This window comes from Symphalangus syndactylus, chromosome 18 (assembly GCF_028878055.3).
Source record: "Symphalangus syndactylus isolate Jambi chromosome 18, NHGRI_mSymSyn1-v2.1_pri, whole genome shotgun sequence".
In the NCBI taxonomy this organism is placed as follows: Eukaryota; Metazoa; Chordata; class Mammalia; order Primates; family Hylobatidae; genus Symphalangus; species Symphalangus syndactylus.
Genome location: NC_072440.2, coordinates 109,953,309 through 109,974,796, shown reverse-complemented (window position 1 = coordinate 109,974,796; position 21,488 = coordinate 109,953,309). Strand labels below are relative to the sequence as shown.

Here is a 21,488-nt window from a genome sequence, read left to right as displayed (position 1 = left end):
CAGACTGCACACAGGTGCACCATGGCCAGAATGGAGGGAACAGTCAAAACCCACAGTTACATACATGCAGATGTTTCCACAGCCTTCACTGTGTTTATCAGTGAAAATGGATTCTTTAGAAAATAAAGTTGCCCAGAGTCCTGGGACTGGTTCCTTTCCTGTAATAGGGATGAGTTAGAATTTAAATAGTGTGGAAAAGAAAGAATTGCAGGATTAAGCAGCTATAAAGTTACTGCCCTTCAGGTGTTATGTAAAGGTAAACTACAAATGGTCATACAACAATTGTAATTATAGAAAAAAATGGGGTTGTATGCCCTTTGCAACAGAATAAAAAAGAAAGAAAAAATACCCATGATACAGCCAGTGTTATGGCTAAGCTACCTAATCAATTAACATACCTTAATTTGAAGAAAAAAAACTATAGTATATTCCTAGCAAAATTTGAAACAATAATTTCTTTGAATATCTTTAGAAATCCATCCAATGTTACAAGTGACAGAAAAGTCATTATTGAGTTATTTCTGCTTTGGGTTGCAAAATAGAAAAGGTAATTATTAATTCCAAAACACTTTTCATATACAAAATTAGACTTCTTTTCCTGTATAACAACTGTCAATCTAAGAAATTTAAAGCAGAAAGTAAAAACAAACGCTTTTACTTTTATGAGTTAATGGTAGTGGCCATATGTGTGCTGTGTATGAGGCACTAATGGGTGGCCTACATGCGTTGTGTACATGTAACATGTGACACACAGCAACTCATGTGATCTGCACAATGATTCCAAGAGGTCCAGTCTACTATTACCTTCATTTTGCAGAAAATGAAACTGAGAGGCAGAGAGGAAAATTCACCCTCAGACTTTCAAACGTAGAAAGCTGGATTTATTTCCTGCCAGTCTGGTAGAGGGATCCCTCCTCTGTCACTGTTATGCAACTTTGCATTTATTGAAGCTTTTAAGTATGGAGAATTATAAAGAGACACAAAATTTTAAAGAGAACAGTATAATAAGTCCATATACCCATCAGTTACAAAAATGTGATTTGGCCACTGTCACTTATCTAGACCGCTATTTGATAACCATTTCTATATTATTTTGAAGAACATTCCAGAAATCATATAATTTTGCCTACAAATGTTTCAGTGTGCATATCTAACATATTAGAACTTTATTTTTAAACACAGGCAGGACACTATTAACATACTTAAGAAATCAACAGTAATTATGTAATATCATGTAGATGTTTTAAATAGTTGATGCTTTAAACTTCAGAGGTAAATTTATTGTATAAAGTTGTATTTTTCCTGACTATATTTTAATACCATGCATTTCTTCTTAATGGAAACAGTAGGACAGTGGTGAACTATGAAGGGATAAAGTGTCCCCTTGAGCCCAAGGCCACATCACCTAAAGGAAAGATGAACACAACACAGGAACTTACCAAGAACAAAAGGCCCCTCTCTTTCTCTTGTTCTGACTTCTTAACCACGCTCTCCCCTGCCCAGCTCTGGGAGGCACCTTCACGAGGGCTCTGCACTCCCCTCCCCACGAGCCTGTGTCTCTGAGATGCAGGCAGCACCTGGGAGGCCCTGGACCATCTCTGCTGTTATCTTTCACCCCAAACTACTTAAGAGGATTCTTAAAATAAAAGGAGAGCTCTCCTCAATGGATCTTTGTTTTCAGATATTTACCATTTCTTAGTGTCTTAACAGTTGTGATGCTGTAAAGTCACTGTGAAGTTCTGGGTACAGAGGACAAAACTCCCTTGGTTGTATGGTTTAAGATTGTATACAGGCTACTAGTATCTACTTTTCCTATATTTCAAGGCTATGCCTGATTGTGATGATAGTTCAAAGTATGGAGGACAATAACGCCTTCTTAAATAGCAAAGAATTATTATAATGATTAAGCCATTCAACATAGAAGAGGAAGAAGGAGAAGAAGAAGAGGAGGAGAAGGAGGAAGAGGGAAAGGTGGAGGAGGGAAGGGAAGGGGAGGGGAGGGAAAAAGAGAGGTAGAGTCCAGGAGGAAGGAAGAAAAAAATGGAGTAAGAAGAGAGAAAGAGGGAGGGAAGGAGGAAGGAGAGAGAGAAAGAGAGAAGAAGGAAGGAAGGAAGGAATCAAGATTATCCCTCAAATGTCAACCAACACCTGTTCCATGCCCAGGTTGCTTTTCCCTCTCAGTTCAACTTTTTACCTTCAAGTTTGTTGGCCGGGTAGGTTCGGGTTGAGCGACAGCCTTCAAGGTATTTCCATTTTGCCATTCTATGTTTATAAGGGTTTTTAATGTATACCCTCAAGTGGGCGACACTGCACATTGGGATTTTCTTTCACTAGCTTCTTCTAATAAAAGAATGTAAACTAGGCAAGGTAGGAAGCTGTTGTCAGCAGACAGCACTTACCTGATTTATCTATTTAAGAAGCAGGACAAGTACATGGCATAAAGTCAAGGATAGGGTAAGAAGTAAATGAAACAAAAGCTTTGATGTAGAAAAATTATGTGGAATTTCAAATAGATGGATATAAGAAGTAGTAAAAACAGGTATCAGAAAAGGAGGAAATAAAGAAATAAACAAGTGTCATCAGTCAGAAAACATTAAAGTAAAAATTAAGAAAATTTGTATGAGCAACAAAATTCATTTGTGGACTACAGTAGAAAGTGTTAGATTTTCTGAGAAGTTTTTCTCCCTATAAGGAGGATTTCAAGCATATACTATTCCTGCTTATATATTGTCAAATTAGGTCATTTTAATGAATCCACCACAAAACACTAGTTAGACATTGCATACATACCCTGGTTGCATGGTTCACAGCTTTACGCATTGTTGATTTGTTGCCATTGCTTTATTTCCTTGCATCTCAAAGTTGCCTTGGTAATAGGCATTATCTCTAAGACAACCAAGTGAACCAACTCCAAGAAACTATTTGGAGTGAAAAATTTGGAAGAGTAAAGGTGTTCATCTGCCCATTCCATATAAGACAGAAATCAGGAGCTGAGACTATGGGGTGCCTTTTAAACCGAACTAAACTTCTTCTATCCGCCCTTGTGCACATTACATAACGCTCTGCCTCAGGTCTCTCCTGTTGAAAATGGGGATGATAATGTTTCCTTCCCTAGTGTTATTTTAAGGAGGAAGTCAGGTAACACACGTCAACTTCATAGGACACGGCTGCAGTGCAGCAGTCTGTGCAGGGTGACCACGTGCGTGCAGCATTGCAGCAGGGTCAGACCCCATCAGGAGGTGGAGAGGAAGCTTCAACCAAACAAACCATAACTGACAGGCATCCAGAGCTCTGTGATTTAAAACCCAGAACCCCAAGCACAAAATTTCATTCTAAAATATTGTGGTTTAAGTCTCCTCAAAGATTTCTAACTCCTTTATTTAATTGATGAAGTGACCGAGGCTTAGAGAAGGCTGGTGGCTTGCCTGGGTGCGGCCATAGGGGACACACTAGGTTTTCCAGCTTTTGATGTGGGTTTGTTTTATACCAAATGTACACAACTGTGGTGATATGGTTTGGCTGTGTCCCCACCCAAATCTCATCTTGAATTGTAGTTCCTATAATCCCCACGTGTCATGGGATGGACCCGGTGGGAGGTAACTGAATCGTGGGGGTGGTTACCCCATGCCGTTCTCATGTTAGTGAGTAAATTCTGATGAGATCTGATGGTTTTATCAGGGGCTTTTCCTGCTTTGCTCAGCACTTCTTCCTGTGAAGAAGATGCCTTTCTTCAGCTTTGCCTTCTGCCATGATTGTAAGTTTCCTGAGGCCTCCCAAGCCATGCAGAACTGTGAGTCAATTAAACCTCTTTTCTTTATAAATCATCGGGTATTTCTTCATGGCAGTGTGAGAATGAACTAATACACGTGGCTTGACTTTTCATGTCATAACTAGTAATAGTGTGGGGCAAATGACTTTTGTTTTCTTTTTAATATAATTGTGTAATATGTACAGAAGTGGGAGGAGTAAATGCCTGTGTCTTCCTGATTGATTGTAAAATTTTTTCCAGCTAGCTCATGTAAGTGGTCAACAACTGAGGCTAAAATGTATTGCTTTATAGAGATTTAGCAGACTTATATTAATGATCCAATTTTCTTGAATGAGGTGAACTTGTTAACTTGTGTATTTAGAAAAACTATTATCAAATATTGAAAATAATGTCATATGAAATAGAAATTAGCCCATAGAACCTAGAACATGTTCTGAACATAGTAGATCATTAAAATATATGCATTAAATTGAATTGAATTAGACGTAGTCTGTATCTCTCCAGAGGCTGGAAGTAAGAACAACAGGTGCCTATTATAAAACTGAATAATATTCAAACCCTTGACACAATCCAACAATGGAATGAGTTGCCTTGTTGAGTTGTAAGCTATCCATTCCTGGAAATATTCAAGGAGCAAAATACCTAGGGGTAGGTCGCATGGGGGTAGAAATGTTTCTGTAGTACATTCTGGAGTTTAGTATAATGAACACAATCCTAGCTTTCTTTAATGGTAGTGGATCTCGAAATTCTCAGAGTTACACATCAGAAACAATAATGCCACTATATTAAATTGCTCTACTGAGATTTCATTTTTAAAGTAAATGTATTATAATGCTTTTCATATCATGTATCAGAGACTCAATATAAGCGTGGATTCTGCAACTAAAAGGTGGACTTCTCAAAAGCTGGGTCATGTTCTATCATTTACATATCACTACTGCCTCACACAATGTATTGCATGTAGTAGGTGCTTCATACATTGATTTAATATATGAACAAAAGAACAAAAGTGTCAGATTTTTAACTGAGTTTATGAGAATTTAGAAGATATTTTGAAATACATGTTTAGCCTTTACAAAACGAAATTTGTGCTATGAGGTTAGTTTTTTCTTAAGATTGAATTTATGACACTTCTATGTGTAATGGCAGACCATTCAAACATTGGATGGCTAGCTGTGTTTTCAATAGCAGAGGACATGCAGTGATATGACCACACATAAAACGAAGCAGGATTGTAAAGATAATGCCCTTCTCAAAAGTCTCAAATTGTATATAGTCTTGAATCAAGCAATTCTACTGTGAATTTATCTTAGGAAAATCATTAACAGTGTGAAAGGTTTTAGGTAAAGAATGGTTATTAAAACCATGTTTATAAGGCAAAATTTTAAAAATCTAACTTAAGAAATTACAATAGAGAATTGATGAAGTATATTTCAGTATATCCACAAAGTAGAATGCTAGATGAGGTAATGGAATAAAATAAGGTAACAGAAAAGTAGTTCTTCAGGCTAGGTGCAGTGGTTCACACCTGTAATCCCAGCACTTTGGGAAACCGAGGCGTGCGGACCACTTGAGTTCAGGAGTTGGAGACCAGCCTGGCCAACATGGTGAAACCCCGTCTTTACTAAAAATAGAAAAATTAGCCAGGTGTGGTGGCATGTGCCAGTAACCCTAGCTACTTGGGAGGCTGAGGCAGGAGAATACCTTGAACCCTGAAAGCAGAGGTTACGGTGAGCCAAGATTGTGCCACTGCACTCTAGCCTGGGTGACAGAGCCAGACTCCATCCCCCGCAACGAAAAAAGTAGTTCTTCATACAGAAAGATTCATACGATGCATAAAGGGAAAAAGGAGTAAAGAACAAATGGTACAGTTTGACCCATGTTAATTTAAAATCTTTTTGAAGACTGTCAAAGAAATCAGTCTTGAAGAATTTTAAACCAACATTCTACTGGTGGTTGTCACTGAATTTTTGAATTTCCAGTGCTTTAAAAAATATATTATCTATTATTTTAATATTCTAATTTTTTTTACAATGGACGTACACTAATTATGTAAAGAAAATAGAAGTTTAAAAACTTGGTCTCTCTGGCAGTTTGATGTTAATGCAAAGAACGACATTGAGATGATAAGTTGCTAAAGATATTGACACCAAAAGTAAGAGACTACAGAGATGACGCCTTGAAAAGTATAATTTTTGAACCATTAAAAATTAGTTGTGCAGCAAATAGAGGACATTAGGTCCAACAGATTGGTTTATTTCTCAGTCTTCCTGGAAATTAAATTTGTGGCACTTCTCAATTCCACCCACACATAATTGGAAGAGAAAGTGAAGGCCACAGAAGCTGAGAGTCTGCTTCCAAGTCCCCAGGCAGTAAGGGCTGCTCAGACCTCGAACCTACACATGGTCAGGCAATGCTACTCTTTCATGCAGCTGAAAATTTACAGTTACATCCAAGATAGATTTCAAAAGGGATACAATGATTCCCAAGGATGTGTGTCTATGGAAAAAGGAAACTACAGCCTCAAAATGGGGCCCTGATGGGAAGTAAGCTCTGAAGTCTGCGCACCTCTGGCTACCTGTCCAACCTCCCTCTGCCTCAGTTTCCTCATGTCTAAAAGGGATGGTGGCAACTTTCTTACAGGGTACTCAAGGGCTTCAAGAGAGCCAGCCATGTCTACAATGTGACCTCACACGAAGCAGGCACTCAGGCTAAAGTGAGGGAGTAGGAGTGGGAGGAGTTTGAAATTCAGAAAACACCACGTAAGTATAACGAGAAGAATTAGGAAATTAAACATAACTATACTTTTTTTGGATCAAGTTCTCTGCTTGGTTCAGTTCATTTATGAAATATTTAGATTATAGGCGATGCTTTTATCAGTATAAAGATATAAGAAAAAGTAATAGTTGATGTATGAACTTAACATGTATATATAATTGACTAGACAATGGCATACAACTGAAGCGTGTAAGCATTAAAAACAGCAAGAAATAACTGGTACAAAAGAACCCAATTGCCCGAATTCTAAATCAGTCATTGCCTTGTGAGTTCTGCTTGTTTTCAGGTACCTCCTTTACATTCCTAACACAAAGGTAAGGTCCCATTGCAATTCACATACCACACGCTGTGATCCCTCAAATGTCAATGTGGATTGGACAAACGTCCAGGCAACAGCTGCACACACCTCGTCCTTGGCTACAGCCTCCGCATGACCCGCCCTGCATGTAAGAGAAGAGGAAGAAATGGTTAATGGAACTGGGACTCTTTTCTCTTGAGTTAATGGGAATGGATAGTTTCCCTGCATCTTGAGCTATTCTCATTAAAGTATTGAAGGCCCTACACACACACAGCCACACTTGCTGAAATTTATCTAAGGAGTGGCCTTGGAGTTAGACACTTCTGCTGTATCTCCTCAAAATTGTAATTTTTTTTTCTTTGAGACAGAGTCTTGCTCTGTCGCCAGGCTGGAGGGCAGTGGGGGGATCTCGGCTCACTGGAGCCTCCGTCTCCCGGGTTCAAGCGATTCTCCTGCCTCAGCCTCCCAAGTAGCTGACACTACAGGCATGCACCACCACGCCTGGCTAGTTTTTTGTATTTTAGTAGAGATGGGGTTTCACTATGTGCTACATTGGCCAGGGGTCAGGGTGGTCTTGATCTCCTGACCTCGTAATACGCCCACCTTAGCCTCCCAAAGTGCTGGGATTACAGGTGTGAGCCACCACACCCGTCCAAAGTTTTACTTCTTTTAAAATAAAATCTGCCCTTTAATAAAAATGAAAGAACAAGGTCAGTTGTGTGAAACTTGCAAGAGTCCCTAGGTCTCCGTCCTCCCTACAAAGTCTCCTAACCCAGGGAGATGAGCGGAGGTGAGCTCCATGCCCAAAAGTCTGCTTGTCAGGCAGTGATTGCGGTTGCAAGAGAAGGTTCTGGACTTAGGGAGTGCATCGCGAATTGCATTACAGCAATGTATGCAGGTTCAATAAGGACCTCAAATGCAGCTTGCCTATCTAAGGCCATATCAGGACAAATGCCACAATGAAAAATAAGAGGTGTTTAAAAAACAGAAGTAAAGAAACACACGCAGACCAGGAAGTTTCCCATATTTCCTATTTCCTGGGTTCACTTGGAAAACTGGGGTGGTGGAAGAAAAGGACAATAATTCCTTTGGAACATTAATTCAACTTTTTCTACCCACTAACCATATTCGTTCCAATTTTAGCAGTTCTGTGGGAGGAAAAATGAAACATGAAATTCTTCTATGCTTTCAACTTTGCATATCTCTTTACCTCTACCTGGAATGCCCTCCCCTTTTTGGGTCTTCCCAATCCTGCCTAGAAGCCACACTTTCTGTTTTGTGACAGGTTCCTGGTGACAGATGAGCAGGGACCTTCATGGTAAGAGCAGCACACATGTCAACCACTCCCATTTCCGAGTATCCAGCTGAGGAGCTACATGCTAGGTCAGACACTGCAGGTTCGGTGTCTCTCTTAATCCTCAAAGTCGGCATCATTATTTCCCTGTACATCAGCTCAAGATGCTGCCTAACACCTGGAGACACAGAGCTAGAGCATGCCTAGCAGGGGTTCAAAACCAGCTCTTCCCAATTCGAGGGTGCTTTCTGCTGCTGCAGGCTAGCCTCCAGTTTCTCAGGCCCTCCAATCCATCCTCCAATTCTTTGTTCTTCATTCTTCTTCTTCTTTTTTTTTTTTTTTTTTTTTTTTTGTGAGATGGACTCTCACTCTGTCACCCAGGCTGGAGTGCAATGGCATGATCTCAGCTCACTGCAACCTCTGCCTCCCAGGTTTGAATGATACTCCTGCCTCAGCCTCATGAGTAGCTAGGAATACTGGCATATGCCACCACTCCCGGCTAATTTTTGTATTTTTAGTAGAGACGGGGTTTCACTATGTTGGTCAGGCTGGTCTCGAACTCCTGACCTGGTGATCCACCCACCTCGGCCTCCCAATGTGCTGGGATTACAGGCGTGGGATTACCACACCGGGCCTGTTCTTCATTCTTCTAAAAGGAAACATCGAGCATTTGTGACATGCTTTGGCTCACACACAGAAACTTTCTCCTTTGCAGATAGAATTGATGACTCTTCCAGGACAATGTCATTCATTACTAAAATGTGGAGAGCATCTTAGATCATTTAAAATCAAATGAAATATATGTAAACTTTTAAAACAAGTAATGCGGATATCAAGTTTCGAATGATTTCTAACAAATTGAAAAAAATAAAACACAGAACCCATTAGTAAACTTTTATGAGAATGTCTGGTCTTGGGATTTTACTTTACAACTGAAAATGACAATGAATTTAGTTTCTACTCGGGTTAAAGTGTACTTGCCTATTGTGAGTCAATAATAAATGGTCTAATGGGTTTAAGTGGCCCCGCATGGTTTGCTATACTTGGGCACAGCAGGAGAGATCATCTGTGGTCAAGGGTGCCAGCAACACATCTACCTAAAGCACCAGGCATTGGCTCTGGAGAACTATGCCAGGACACAGCAGGCTTCCCTCCCCACCCACCTGCACTTGAAAGGCCACCTGCAGAAGGCGGGAAGGGTGCATGAAATCACGAAGGCAGGGAGTGGCAGAGACTTAGTGTCAAAGCAATGTCACTAGGTTCTATTTCCCATTCTGTTATCATCACCTAAGAGAGGGAGACACAGATACACACACACGCACACACAGACACACACACACGCACACACAGACACACACACACACACACAGATTTCATCTAAAATTGCCATTGCTTTGAAGCCAAGGCGGGCGGATCACCTGAGATCGGGAGTTCGAGACCAGTCTGACCAACATGGAGAAACCTCGTCTCCACCAAAAATAGAAAATTAGCCAGGTGTGGTGGTGCATGCCTGTAATACCAGCTACTCCGGAGGCTGAGGCAAGAGAATTGCTTGAACCTGGGAGGCAGAGGTTGCAGAGAGCAGAGATCGTGCCTTTGCACTACAACCCGGGCAACAAGAGCGAAACTCTGTCTAAAAAAAAAAGTATTTGAATCGTTTTTAAAAATTCAGATAATCCTCAAGGAGCTTACAAGACTTTAGGCATTAAATTTTTAAGTGTTGAAAAAAATTGACTAGATGAAGTTATTTAACGTCAAGACCATTATCTTTCAAACATTTTGTTAAGCATCACCAGCATCCTGGTGCAAAATTCTGGATGTAAGACCTGTTCAAATACTCAAAAGTAAGTGATTTACAGAAAATCAACTGGCATGAGTCAGTCCCAGTCTTTTTTAAAAAATAAATCATTGAAAAAAATATAAGTACTGTATTTACTGAAGATGGGAAAGTGGCAATTTCAGGAGCACAGAGTGACTTTCTCATTTGCAAAATGAGGATAACGGATTAGATCATCTTTAAGACTCTCCTTTTGACCTCTGAAATCCAGCTTTATTTCTCAGTAAGAGCTTGGTCTTTTAAATTCATATGGATATTCTAGTTAATTAATAGTTATTTCATATAGTCTTTTAAACAAAGTTGTAGTTATTTCTGTGTGGATATCACCACGTTTTAGGCAGAAGAGAAGCACTTGCCTTGCCATGGAAATTGTAATAGCAATGAAACTCAAACTCTATTAAGCCAGACTAACTCTACATCACAGTTTGAAATTTGGAATTTAACCTACTGGAGATTTAAGTAGAGTAATAGCTAAACACAAGGCCTTCCATTAAGAACTCTCTGGTGGGGTATACAGATCATTCTAGAATATTTACTCACCCTCTTTTCTGGCTTCTTCAGACAGACATCAGATTTATCCCTAGATAGATCATCTGGTCTCATTTCCTGACACACTATAGTTCATTTCTAGAGACAGGGAAGATATATTTATAATGACCTAAAAGTAGAGACTATGTGCTAAGTACTAAATATGAATTGTCATTTAATCCTCACGACCAGGTAGATACATGATGACATCAGTTTTACAGATCACAGAAATGAGGCCCTGGGAAACTACATCACTGGCTTAACATCACTTAGTTTGTCAATAGCAGAGTTGGATTTGAATCCTGATCATCTAATTTCTCAGCAAGCACTCTTAAATACCACACTCAAACCTCAATGAAATTAAAAGGAACTTTAAAAAAATTAGATCATCATATGCCTAGACAGAGCAAAGTATTGAGAAGAACTGAGCAAAGCGTTTCTCATTATCTGGGTCCTCCACACCCATGCAAAGAGCAGGGCGTGCAGCAGCCTCATGTGCAGTTTACCTGGAAATGTGCCGTAAAGGTAAAATACACACAAGATTTGATCACAGCATGAAAACAATGCAAAATATCTCATTGATCATTATGTATTGATTGCTTGTTGATATTATCATATTTAGGTTAGATAGCTGTATTATTAAAATTAATTCCATCTGGTTCTTTTAATTATGTTTAACATTTACTGGAAAATGTAATATCACATATGTAATTCTTCCACTTGCATTATATTTATATTAGACAGTGCTGATCTAGAGTATCAGTTATCAGGTTAATTTTACAATGAGCTACACTTTGGATTTTTATCAGACTAGAGCCACATACACATGTTCAGCTTGAATACCTCCTTGCTAGAGAACAATATAACCCATTCAGTTCAGTCTCAGCAATGCCAGGCTTACATTCTTCTTCAAATCCATAGCTCCTTAACTCAAAGTTACTTAATAATAAAAGTTATTTTCTCCAAGATAATTATCCTGTTAAAAATGTTCTACCCTTCAATATAAGCCACAGGCTTGCATATTAAGTAGCTTTTCTGCAGGCTTCTGCAGCTCATGATGTCAGAGGTAGGTCAAGATTCCTTATCACCAAACGGAACCCATGATGACACTTGTCAGGGCAGAAAGAATCCTCTACTAATGGCAGAGTAAGACTGAAGACCACAGAGGGTGATGCCTGTCCCTTAACCCTGAGAAAATCCCAATAGGTGGCCCTGTCCGGCTAAGGTGGGAATATCCTGTATTAATCACACTGCCAGATAGGTTGAAGCTTTATTGCATGTTGGCCAAAAAGCTTTATTTAAATGCACTCAAGCTTACTTATTTATAATTTTTAGGCTTTTACTATTTTACCCCATATTTCAAGCATGGTAGTAGTACAGTGGTTCATACTCTTAATTAAAAATAATTTTTAATTTGCTGATTATCATTTTTTCAGGCCTGTCTAGTCTCATATAGAGAGCTAATTTTTACATCTATCTTATAGAAAAGCTGGGCTTACATAAAAAATATCTGCAAATATGTAAGCATAAAGCAACAGCCTATATAACAATAATGAAGAAACATTACAACCTGCTAATCGCTGTGTTAACTTGAACAGTCATCCTTCCATAAGACTGAAATAAGAAGAGCCCTTGTACCGCTGCTTGATCTTCTGCAAATAAATATAACTCCCCCTCACTGGTACCACCCATGGAATCAAAACAGGCTCAGTGGAATAGAAACAAAATCCTCTCTAACTGGGGTGAGTGCATGACTGATACTTTAAAGCATTTGATATCTGAGACATTAGGTGAGTTTCTTAGTATTGCCTGAAGAAATTATTTTAAGTGATTTAGATGTGGATCCAATTAATAGCCACAGTCATAAATCCCCAAAATCCAGCTCACCTGTGTCATGGCATAAACAGGGCTTCACTTCAGCACTGGCAGCAAGGGCAGGTTCCCAGGAGGCAGATCCCAGGAGGTGGAGGAAGGAGAGGAGAGTGTGCTGAGAGGAAATATGCTCCCTGGGGAAGACCTCCCCATAGCAGGGCTGGGATCTCCAGCGGGAGTCTGGGTGTTTATGTTCTGACACTGGCCTTGGCAACTCAGCATCACAACGCTGCCACATGAGCTCCTGATGTCAGCCACACAGCCACAAATTGCAGGACACGGGCAGAGAAGCAGTAGAGAAAGTGAGAATTTCTACATTCAAGTCTAGAACCTTGTCTTGGAACTGTGCTCTGTATATCTGAGGGCCCCATGGTCACCCCAGCCTCTGATGGAGCAAACGTTTATCTGCAAGGAGAGGGAGCTGGGGAAGGCCCAGAGCCCTGGCTTCTACTTCTGCCTGAGGAGCGAGGCCTTCGTCTGCTTTCGTTTTTTAAAAGGTTCTTTATTCGTACAAGTCTGAAGTCACTGGATGACCTCATCTCGAAGACTAGGGTGCTGTGTGCTTTATCACATGCTCTATAGCAAGAACATGTTATACTCATGCAGTCTGTATAATTAAAGGACTTACATTTTAAGGAAATACAACACTGGTGTGGGCATAAAGATAACAATGAAGAAAAACAGTCATTAAAACTTAATTGCTCATCACACGTGCCAGCCAAGTGGAAGAACTACAGGTTAAAATGACAGCATTCTGTTAGCGTCCATGCCCCCAGTCCACACATACACACACATGCTCTGACGTAGAGGCAGGAAAATAACATGGTTTAAAGATGCGATTCCTGGACCTGGTTGCATATTCCAATTACCTGGGACCTTCGAAAAGGCACTGACCCCTGCCTGCAGAGACACTGATCCAATGAGTCTGGGGGTGAGGCCCAGGCATCAGTATGTGTTTTAAAGGTCCCCTGGTGATCCTGATGTGCAGCCAGGGCTAAGAAACACTGGCTCAAAAGAAATGTCCAGAACCAGCAAAAGATTGTCCAGATTTGAATTACTATTCTGCTAGTTCTCAGCTGTATGAACTTCACAACACCATCACTTCTCCATTAGATAAAGAGGAAAAAAGATGAAACATTGACAGCACCAGCCCACTCAGCTTCTAGGGCCGTTATAAAAATCAATTTAGATTATGCAAGGGAAAGTCTAGGTAAAAAAATGAAACTCAGTATAAATTATGTTTTTACTTAAGGAAGAACTCAGGGCAACATTAAATTCTCCTATGCTGAGAACCCTGAGACAAAGCACAGAAGCAGGGTAAGAAGCGAGAATGATGAAAAACATCAGAAAAAAAGGGTTGTGATTCTGGGTTTTAGCTACAAAGCCACCGTACAGCCTTCCTGCCTTCTGACTATGAAACCAGCGATTTGTGATTTGAGCTGAAATCTCTTCATGATATAAAATGAAAATGTTCTGGACTCGGGACAATTAGCTAGATAAGCCCATGATTTTACAGGTTGGAGCTGGAACTGAAGCCCCATGCCTGCCCATGACTTCAGAAGAAGATTTAACCTACAGGCATTTACTCCCCGCGGAGATGGAAGAGGTGACTCTTGGGGATGGGAGGCAGGAGACTGGCCAGCAGCAAAGCGTCCAGATCTTTGTCCTGAAGAAGCTCATCACACAAACTGGAAGGTGAAAATCAAAAGCGACATATTTGCTCATGGGACAAATAAGAGGAAGCCGCTCCGTTCTAAGGAGACGGGGTGCGTGATGGGTTCTGAGTCCCAGCGCCCCGGCCTGTGTGGAAAGTCGCGTAGGCTGGGTGCGGTTGCAGGTGGACAGCAGCCTCCCTTGCCACGTGCAGCTGCCGAGCCAGCCTGGCTCCCCGACCCATGCACCCTGTGCCCCCAGGTGCCAGCTCTTGCATTACAGGAGCCCACATGACCGGGTCTGAAAAGAACCTAAAAGTCATTGTCTCACCGAGTATTTGATAATTTTTAGCATTTCTATTCACAGCCTAGCTTTCTCCGGAGCATCTCACGAGACGTCAGAGTGCGATTCTAAGAGTGCGGAGGAGCCCTGGACAGCCCGCAGGTGCAGGGCGGGGCGGGTGGCTATGCCCCGGCTGAGAGGAGCGGGTGGGCCCGACTGCCCATCCAGGGCGCTGCTCTCTGAGCCTGGGCCTCAGCTGCGTGGGCTCTGCTTCCCTCTGTTGGTGTGGAGCGGGAAGGAAGGAATCTTCCCAGGCAAAAGGGGCAGCGAGCAGGGCAGGTGGAGACTCTGCTGTCCTCAGGTGCAAAAATTCCTGCGGAGTGACTGGGGGCGGGCGCAGGGCCTGCAGCTCTGGGGACCGTGGCTCAGGACAGACTGAAGGCTGCCCTGCTCAGCCTCTCCTGAAGCTGAGTCGGTGCCGCTCAGGCCGGCCTGCCACCTCCTTAGTTTGGGATAGCAATTCTATTCCCAAACGTTACATGAAAACAAACCCGAAATTGGAGAAAAAGTCCTTGTGAAACGCATAAAAGACTTAGGCTTGGCTATGGAAAGAACTGTTGGGAAAATTCCCCACTTTGATTTCCTTTGCTATTTTTTATTTTCTTGTGGATATCAGGACTCTATATTGCCCTCAGCAGTGGCACGGTTTCTGGACAGGACACTACAAACCCAGAGGTGGCTCGTCAGCACTCGGGGACAGCCTCCCATCCCCGTCGGGGCTCAGCTCGGGGCCCTGCCGGGACAGGTGCACAGACATAGCCGTCTGTGTGGCCCTCACGGTCCCAGCCTAGGGAAGCCACATTGAGAAAACTGTGCTCAAGTCACACAGAGAGCAAAGTTTATATTTGTAAATTTAAAAAAGACGAAGTGGTTCTACATCCCGATATCACAAGCAAGTTTGCTGCCACAAAATCAGACGTATTGGATAAACTGTATCTGACAAACTATTCTCCCTAATTTATCTTAACCCCAAGTCTGTACACAGAGCAATCAGAAAGACATTTGGGATAAGGAGAGTGGGATAGGAGAGGAACGGATCTGTGGAAATCGGTGAGACGGGGAACCAAGGCAAGCTCTTTTCCCTGAAACACACTCTGCAAAAGAACATTTTCCTCTGTCTTGCATGTTGATGTTTCATTTGCAAATTCTGCTTACAGAGAAAATCTGAAGTCATAGAGGCAGCATCAGAAAGATAGAGGCTCTAGAGCTGGGGCCAAGACAGCCACCCTGGAGGCATCTGGAGCCAGATGATCCCAGCTTAGCGGCTCCGGGAGGTGAAGCCTCAAAACCATCATTGACATCAGGTGCCACTGGCCTCATGGGGCCTTTACTATGGCAGCTGTGTCCGTCTTCTATGTAATCCAAAGGGCTGAGGAATAAGAAAATGAACAAGAACAGCACCGAGGAGGGAAAGAAAATGCCTGTGTATTCTTAGGGGAGCCTGCCAAGTGCACTAAGGAAAAAGGAAGGGTGAGGGCTTCAGAGCTCTGTCCCCAGCACCCAGGTACTACAGAGAGAGGGAGGACCTCATTCCCCATTCCCCCACGCTGACTGTGCTCCTGTGAGGACAGACAGCCCTCGGTTAGAGGCAGGTCTGCAGGAGCAGGGCGTGGAGGGTGACGGTGAGCACTGCTACCGCACAGGTGGAGCTGGGCTTCCCTCGGAGCTTAGAAGGACGAAGGCTTCCAGGTGAGGGGCCTGAGGGGGTCCCCGGGGAACAAAACACACCCCTGAGGAAGTAGTAACTGGTATAAGATGGTGTGTCTGTGTCCCTTAGGTGGGCAGGGCCAAAGCTTCTGCCTGAGGCTGCCCTGGCCCTTCCAGGAAGCACCTGCCCCTCAGCCTGGGGCAGGAGGTGGACACCAACCCCCAGGCGCAAGACCGGCCTCCTCCCTCCTCCCGGCTCCTCTGGAGTCAGACGTTTTTGAAAATGCACACAGCAGAAGGAAAGATGTGGGAAGAGATCCTTGGAAGGAACTCAGGCTTGTTCATGCCCAGTTCCAAGAACGCCAGCCTGCTCCGTGCTTGGCGCGCCTCTGAGGGATGCTTCTGGATATTATCGGCCATGGGAAGGCAATGGCCACCAGCACTGGGGGCAGGACAAGACCCCCCCTTTCAGTGGAATTGGATGGTCTTGCTTTAAAAAGTAGTGGGGTGAATACAGAGAAGAGTAAAGAGGAAGAGAAAAAAAATCTGGGTTCCAAAAGATACCTTCATCTATCAGTGTAAAATATTAAATTATGGTGACAGCTCAGACCCTGAGGAATGAGGAACATGAGAATGGCCGAGAGACAAGCATGGTTGGTCACAGGTGACAGTGAGCGACTCACGGGTGGTGCCCCGGTCACTCGACCCTGCTTAGAAAGCAACTGGCCATCCGAGGGGAGCCCTGTGGCGAGGGGAGCCCCTGGCATCCTCTCAACTTACGCCAGGCCCCAAGCACAACAAAAGCCTGGCTGTCCTTGTTGCATATCTTAGGATGGTTTCAATTTAGAAAGAATGGGGGAAGAGAGTTGGCAAGGACTGAGATCAGATGAATTCTGACTTGAGCTCAGCACAGCATCACCCAGAAGCCGCGTCTGATGCCTGCACCTGATGCAGTTCATCTGAGGCCAGGGAGCCCAGCAAGGCTCAGCTTCAGCCACTGAACACATGCTGGAGACTGCACTGCCATTCGAGACGCGAACGGAAGGAGGAAAGAGAGGGCAGACAGTGAAGTCGGAATTACCTCATTCTACACATGAGACCAAAACCCAGTTAAATCTGCTTCACTTTCCGCCTGTTCTTTTTACTGGGGAAGCTGAGGGTATCTAAGTCACATGTAACTAGGAATAAACATTCAGCCCATTATTACTCAAGTGTCAGCTGATGCTCATTTCACCATTTACCTTGTAGAAGAAATCAATTATTAAGTATCTGTTGAAAGCAATAGTGTGTGCAAAGCCTTGGGGAGGGTACTGTAGAAGACATTATGTTACATTATATTGTACAATAGTCCCTGTCCGCAAGAAGCTAACATTCCGGATAGAGAAGCAATCAGTGTGCATAAATGAGATCAATAATGTGCAGTTAAAAGGGATGTTCTTTTTTTTTAGGTGGTGATCTCCTCTTCAATCTAGGTATTCAGGCAGAGACCGGATCAGCAGGTGAACACCAGTAAAGATTTCCGGAGAATCCCTGAATTAGGAGAGATGCTGGATGGTGTGAAATCTATGATCCGCCTTTCCTGATCACAGTCAGTGATACTAAAGCATGCTGAGGCTTCGGAGCAGATGTGATAGGAGCTCAGGAAAGAGGAAGCTGAGACAGAGGAGCCAGGAGCGGAGCTCTGTAGCCCGAGTGTGATCCAATGGGAAGAGACAGATGAGGAAGGGCATTCCAGGCAGAGGAAACTGGTATCACGCTGCACTGAAGCCAGGGACAGGGGCAAGGGCAATACACACGGGACAGGAGGTCTCCTGAGTACCACTTCCTCTGCTGGGTGCTGTCCACTCAGTAAATTCTATGCTGTGAGGCCACAGAGCCAGACAGCTTCTTTTGCCACCCAGCTGTGGCAAGAGGTTCACCCTGAGCATCAGTGCTTTGCATTATGGGGACAGAAAACCAACCCAAAGGGAATGTGGAGAGTGTGGGGGTGGGGGCAGAGGAGGTGCAGAGAGAGAGAGAGAGAGAGACAGAACGAGAGAGAGACAGAGCGAGAGAGAGAGAGACAGGACGTAGACAGAGAGACAAGGGATGGGAGGTAGCAGAGAGAGACAGAGGGAGAGAGGCAGAGGAAGAAAGGCAGAGAAAGAGAGAGAATAATAAAGCTAGAGAGAGAGAGAGAGAGAGGTTGGGGGGAGGAGAGAGAGGCAGAGAAAGAGAGAGAAGAGTAAAGCCAGAGAGAGAGAGATTCCAAAGGCTGGCAACCCAAATACATACAATCAAGCAACCCAAGAGCGGAGTTACATTTTAAAAACTCAGCAGGATAAATATAGAAAATATAGACAATTTTATTCTATTTTTCAAGGAGGTGCCTATAAACCAAGCCAGAGCCAGTCAAAAGGAAACCCTGGGTGGTTGAGAAGCTTTGCTATAAAAGTCACCTGAGGTGCAGCTAAACTTTCTCCTGTCACTGCTCCTGAAACAAAAGCTATTTAAGAGGCAAGAGGAAAGAGTGCCTTTTAAAACAAGTGGAAGAAGAAATTGATTCCAAAGAGGCCAATTCTCTATTAAACAATGCTTGGCCTGTTTGGTAAAGTGTCACTAGTCCCATTTAGATCATTTATTTTTTTTTAAGAGAAAAAATGTGATTCACAGTGACAACTATTTCCATTTTGAGGGTTTTTCCTTTTATTCAAGAAATTAAAAAACATAAAACTTTGTAATTAATATCGAGATTTTTTTGTGTATGGGCATGGTATATGCTTTTTATTTCTGTCTTAGTATTTCAGCAGTGGAGCAGATGTTTTGTTTTTTCTAGAAATGCTGTCTGGCTAATGTCATTAACTCCAGGAGAAGAGAGAGTGGGAGTTAGAGTGAGAAAGGGGTGTGTGGGCTCTGTCAGTGGTACCTCAGGGTCAGTGGGGACACAGAGAGGAGAGATACTTCAGGAACAGGTGCTGCCTCCTGCTGCCCCAGGGCACCAGGCGTCCCTCTAGTGAAGAGAAGCTGGTGGATGGTCTCTCGGCCTGGAGACACCACACAGTGCGCTGCGTCAGGAGCAAGCCTGGCCTTTTTGTGGGCAGGTCAAAACCAGGCCTCACTGGTGTGTGCAGGGCTGGCCAGCACCCTAGAGGCTCCTCGTGGCAATGCCCCTGGTGCACAGAAAACAAATGATGCTCGCTTTAGCCCCAGGGCAGTGCCAACAGCAGCTGGGCTAACACCCCCTTCCCAGGTTTGTCTGCAGGAAGCTGGAGGACCTTTTGGGGCCAATTGGAACCACCTGCCTTCCCAGGTTTCTCTGCAGGAAGCCAAAGGACCCTTCAGGGCCAACTGGAACCACCTGCAATGCGCCTGCTTCAAGGGAGGGCCAGCGACAACACAAGTATCAGGGGACCTCCCGCCTTTGCGACGTAGAATGCACACGACCCTTACCCATGGCTCCGCTCTGAGTCTCTGCTTCCAAGGCTTCTCAGTGAAGTCGTGACCGTTGGAGGTTTTGAAAATGATTTCTGATCTGAGTCGTTTCTTCCTGCTCAGCTCAAGTAGGAAGCATCATGAAATCGCATTTGAACATTCCTAACCACAGGACGGCATGACGGGGGACCGTGTGTGGGGTGGAAGTTCAAGTGGATGGAACGCCTGCACAGGGGCGTAAGCCAGGCCCACCAGGAGGAGACTCTGAGGTTAGGGCTTCGAAACCCGGCAGAAACCAGCTGTCTATTACCAGTACACAACATTCCCACCGAATACATGCTTTTCTGCAGACGGATCATGGCATTCATACTTATTTCCCCCCGGAGACAGGTTTTAAGATTCCTACCATTCAAATGCTTCACGCCTGTCTCCACTCTCCCCTTGGCCGTGCCAACAGTTGCATGTGCCACTTAGGATGCCCAAAGGCGTTCACTCCAGAAGGTTCCAGGGACTGCTCAAGGAAGAACAAATGTGTCCTTTCTACACCACGAAGCATTGCCCTCCTCCTTCTGCCCTCCCAGGGAGGGAGGACGGCCAGGAAAATAAAGGGAATGTCTTTGGGAGCCATCTGAGGAAAGAAACAGGGGTCCCAAATTTTGGTAAAGCAAAACCACTCTGCTCTCTCCCTCTTCCCACAAAAAGGGATATTGAGGATGCCTGTGCCCTTCATTCTCACTGACATCTGCTTCATTCTCTGCGTCCACGCCACTTAAAATTACGCAACGAGGACCCGAGAAGAAAGCCAGCTTCACAGCTGGGGTTAATTCTAGAAGAAAACTAGGAGAAGCAAACATCCACAAAACATCCTTAACTTGCTCAGCCCCTGGTGCCCTAACAAAGCTAAGCTGTGAGGACCAGTTTGTTCTCTGATTAAACCTGGATTTTATTAAGCCTGGCTTTTATTTTTGGGCTGAAATAAACACAGAAATACTTGATTTGCAAACCACTGACACAAACACATTTCCCAGGAGCCTCAATCATGGGCCTCTGAGGACCATATACCTGGGAGATTCTGGAAGGATTTGGATCTGACACTCAGGATCATATCCTCTCTGAAGAGACATGATAGAAGTACAAAAACTTAAACAGTGAAAACTTATGTGATAAGTAATGCGACGAGAGACCATTCGATGAAGCTTAAAGTCTGAACATTCTTCTGGCGTGGATCTGTCAGGGAACTATTCCAGCAGGAGGAATGTTTTAGTTTAACACATGGCTTTACAATAATAATCTACTAGATGCCATGAAGAAGCAGGCCACAACAACACAAACTTTTATAAATTTTCATTCAAAGTGAACTTGTCTCTAAAAAACATAAATACGTAATGTGATAAATAATACCTTGAAAAATAGATACCTTAGATTCTGTTATCCATATTTACACACCTGAGTTCTGGGAGGAGTAAAATAAGATAATCTGTATTCAGGGGAACATGAGCTTCCACAAGTCCCTGTGCCACCAGCAGCTTCCTGGTCCCAATGTCAAGAAGCACAAGACACTGCATGTTCTCCTGGGAGGTGGCAGGCTCACTGAAGTTAGCCAGAGCTGCCACATGTCCCGCAGTGCTCGAGAACAGTCCTCTCACTCGCTCCACGGTAACTCTGTGTTTATTTATTTATTTTATTATTATTATTTTTTGAGACGGAATCTCACTGTGTCCCCAGGCTGGAGTGCAGTGGCACCATCTCGGCTCACTGCAACCTCTGCTTCCCAGGTTCAAGTGCTTCTCCTGCCTCAGCTTCCCAAGTAGCAGGGACTACAGGTGCGTGCCACCACACCTGGCTAATTTTCTGTATTTTTAGTAGAGATGGAGTTTCACCATGTTAGCCAGGATGGTCTCGATCTCCTGACCTGGTGATCCACCCGCCTTGGCCTCCCAAAGTGCTGGGATTACAGACGTGAGCCACTGCGCCCAGCCAACTCTGTGTTTATTAAACAGGGGCATGACTTGTTCATGAAACCAAAAGCCTTGGGTTCCTCTCCAGGGACTTGGCACTA

At 43.5% G+C, this 21,488-nt stretch overlaps 1 protein-coding gene across 6 annotated transcripts in view; it reads right to left on the bottom strand.

The window, feature by feature from the left end:
* MYT1L (myelin transcription factor 1 like) overlaps window positions 1-21,488 on the bottom strand; it is a 540,435-nt gene that overhangs the window by 487,412 nt on the left and 31,535 nt on the right. For all 6 annotated transcript variants that reach the window (XM_055253696.2, XM_055253693.2, XM_055253694.2 and 3 more), the window contains exon 2: window positions 6,888-6,987. The gene's annotated coding sequence lies outside the window, so the exon portion shown is untranslated. The remainder of the gene's footprint in view (window positions 1-6,887; window positions 6,988-21,488) is intronic.